Source organism: Myotis myotis, unplaced genomic scaffold (genome assembly GCF_014108235.1).
Source record: "Myotis myotis isolate mMyoMyo1 unplaced genomic scaffold, mMyoMyo1.p scaffold_m19_p_1, whole genome shotgun sequence".
NCBI lineage: Eukaryota > Metazoa > Chordata > Mammalia > Chiroptera > Vespertilionidae > Myotis > Myotis myotis.
This window is the reverse complement of record NW_023416313.1, coordinates 149,443,300-149,446,866: the sequence shown is the minus strand read 5'-3', so window position 1 is coordinate 149,446,866 and position 3,567 is coordinate 149,443,300. Positions and strand designations below refer to the sequence as shown.

At 45.8% G+C, this 3,567-nt stretch overlaps 1 pseudogene; it reads right to left on the bottom strand.

Moving 5' to 3' along the window:
- Positions 1–250: 250 nt before the first annotated feature.
- On the bottom strand, positions 251–2,872 carry LOC118673536 (annotated as a pseudogene).
- Positions 2,873–3,567: the final 695 nt, after the last annotated feature.

The window sequence follows — 3,567 nt, the reverse complement described above, 5'->3', positions numbered from 1 at the left end:
AAAGAAAACAACTCACTATTTGTCTTTACCCAAACAGATGTGGATAATGTAAATCCCCCCAAACTGACTCGATAATGCCGATAGTTTTGCTTATTTGGTCAATGGACAAAAAAACAAGAACTTATGGTCTTCAGCTCCAATCTTTTGTTCATTTCTTATTTCTGGAATTGTATACTCTTTTTGGACAACTGAACTGGATTATGGTAAAGGCGGTAAGCTGACCTTTACTCAGGCCGGGCCCTGCTCAGCCTCAGACAAACAAATTCTTAGCTGATGAATCAGCTGCTTTGGTCTCTTTGCCATGTTGTGATTTAGGTTTTTCTGGGCATCTGTAGAAGTAATTGGAGTTGCGGTGGTACTGATATTGAGGTGGATGCTGACCTTGGGTCTCATCTCCTTGGTTTTCCTTCTCCTCTTTATTGCTGTCCTCTGTGCTGTCTTTGGTGAGGATTGTCCCTGAGGAATCATGATCTATAACCCCGATACATATTCTGTCCATTGGCCTACCTTGTTCTCCTGAATTCTGGTTGTCAGCACCCTCCAACACGTCTTCCTGCACAAGGGAGCTGGGGTAATGTGGTCAGTGCTCAGAGGGTTTCCACAGGTAGTAAGGTGAGAACTGTGGTCTGAAGTAGGCTGGCACTATTGGACCTGGCCTTTATGATCACTTTTCCAGCCTTCGTTTTTTCCCCCCCTATTCTCACTGTTCTGGTAATTCTGGTAATTGCATGGAGGATCCCTACATGTGGGTAGCATATAATAGATACACTCTACTGTATATTTATTGCCTTGCACTGGGGGAACTCCACCAGGGCCTGAAACATTTTCTGCCCCATATCCTTTTCTCCTCAACAATTTCAAACTCTATGCATGGTCTGTCTATCTCTCACACTGCAAAGGTGGATACATGTTGTATCATATATTAGTACTCATTCCTTTTTATTACTAAACTAGTGGCCCAGTGCATGGATTCATGCACATTGAAAGGAAATTAATTAGAAGAGATATTTTAATATCACTATTTGTCCTTTCTCTGTAATGGAAGTGTCAACCAAATTCACGATCAACAACGACAGATTGAAACACACACATTTATTTTTAAATTGCCAGTGTGCATCATTTGTACTGCTGGTCGGTCGTTTGGATGGTAGGACATACATACAGTTGGTCACTTAGCCTTTTATATATACAGATAATATTGCATTTTATGGCTATACCACATTTTGTTTATCCATTTGTCGATTAATAGACATTTTGATTATTTCTACTTTTTGGCTATCTTACCTAATAATAGACAAACATGCAAATTGACCATACCTTCACTATGCCCACCAGCCAATCGGCTGAGTATGTAAATTAACCAAAACAAAGATGATGGTTAATTTGCATATGTTGGCGCCCAGCGGCAATTGGAGCCTGCAATCAGAGTTGAGGGGTCCCCTGCCCAGGCCTAATGCCTTGAGGAGTTAGGCCTGGGCAGGGCAGAAGCTGGCGATGGCGGGGAGCAGGGGCAGAATCGGTGATCATGGGAGCTGGGGGTCCCCTGCCCAGGCCTAACGCCTTGGTCAGAGGCGTTAGGTCTGGGCAGTGGTGGAGCCCGTGATGGTGGGGAGCAGGGAGGGAGCCGGCGATGGTGGGGAGCAGGGGCAGAACCAGCAATCATGGGGAGCATGGGCAGATCTGACGATTGCGGGAGCTGGGGGTCCCCTGCCCAGGCCTAACGACTGGGCCACACGTGTTAGGCCTGGGCAGGGATGGAGCCAGCAATCACAAGAGCTGGTGGTCCCCTGCCTAGGCCTAATGATGGGGCCAGAGACGTTAGGCCTGGGCAGGGGCCAAGCCGGCAATTGGTGTGAACTACAGAGGAAACACCTTTTCTGACTGTTCATTGGCTAAACTCCCTGTATGCCACTGGTAATATTCTTAGTAACTTGGGTAATAAGAATCCAATAAGGTGATCTAGGGTTTTTCCACCACACTCCTGGATAAAATAAGGAAGGTCTGCTGCTGGAGTGCTAAGAAATGCCATATCCTGCCCTAGTTGGTTTTGCTCAGTGGATAATGCCTTGGCCTGCCCACTGCAGGGTCTGGGTTCAATTCTGACTAAGGGCGTGTACCTAGGTTGCAGGCTCCTCCCTGGCCCAGGCCCAGGTCAGGGCTCATGCAGGAGGCAACCAATCAAAGTGTTCCTCTCACTTTGATGTTTCTCTCTCTCTTTCCCTTTCTCTTCCACATTCTCAAAAAAATCAATGGAAATATATTCTCAGGTGAGGATAAAAAAAGAAAGAAAGAAAGAAAGAAAGAAATGTCATATCCTATGAAAAGACACATCTTGAAAATGCCTAAAGAAAGTTGTCATTTTTTCATGGTGAAGGGACTGGAGTCCGTGTTGATGAAAACACCTTGGTGGCTGTGGTGACTGGCAGTGGCTGCAGCAGTGGGGTGATGGGGCTGGTGCCCTCCCCTGATCAGCCCGGTTGCCTCCCACAAAGGGAGGCCAGACTGTGGCTTAGGCCCGCTCCTCAAGGGGAGCAGGGAGCGGGCCTAAGCCATCAGTAGGACATCCCTGAGGGCTCCCAGTATGTGATAGGGGGCAGGCTGGGCTGAGGGACCACCCCCTCCATGCACAAATTTTTGTGCGCCGGGCCTCTAATTATGAATAATGTGCAATAAATATTTGTGTACAAGATTTTGTGTGGACAAGTTTTCAATTTTCTTGGGTATATGAGTGATTTTGCTGGGTTATGATAACTCTGTGTTTAACATTTTGAGGAGTGGCCAAATTATATCTAAAATTGTCTGCACCATTTTACATTCCTGCCAGTAATATGTGAGGATTCTAATTTCTCCATACCATTTTGACGCTTGTCATGGTCTGTTTTATCCAAATATAAACATTATAGTGAATGTACAGTGGCACCTCATTATGGTTTTGATTTTCATTTCCTTGAAGGCTAATTATGTTGAAATACGTTCATGGGTTTATTGACCATTTGTATATCTTCTTTGGAGAAATGTCTATTCAAGTTATAAACCAAAGAGCTTATATTCTTATTAGAGGCCCAGCACATGATTAAATCATGCGCGTGTAGGGTCCCCTAGGCCTAGCCTGCCATTAGGGCCATGTTCGCTGCCCTGCAAGGCCATGCACACTCTGCGGACGCTGCCGGTGTCCCGTCCTGCGATGCCTTGCACGCTCCGTGGACACTGCCAGAACCCTGCCCCGCCCGCCGCGAGAGACGCTGCTCATTTGGTCATGACGCTGTAATGCTGTCACAACCACAGGCCTTTTATGATATAGATATGCATAGCCTATGGACCTGGGCACTAGGGTGGTGAAGACCCTGGGTGTGTGTGTGTGTGTGTGTGTGTGGGTAGGGTCTGGGAGGAAATGGGTACAGGGTGGGGGCAAGGGCGACATCTGTAATACTATCAGCAATAAAAAATATATTAAAAAACAAAATAAAACAAATTACTTGCCCATTTTTTAAGTTGGGTTGCCTTTTTATTGTTGAGTTGTAAGAGTTCTTCATATGCTCTGAATACAAGTTAGACTATTTATATTTA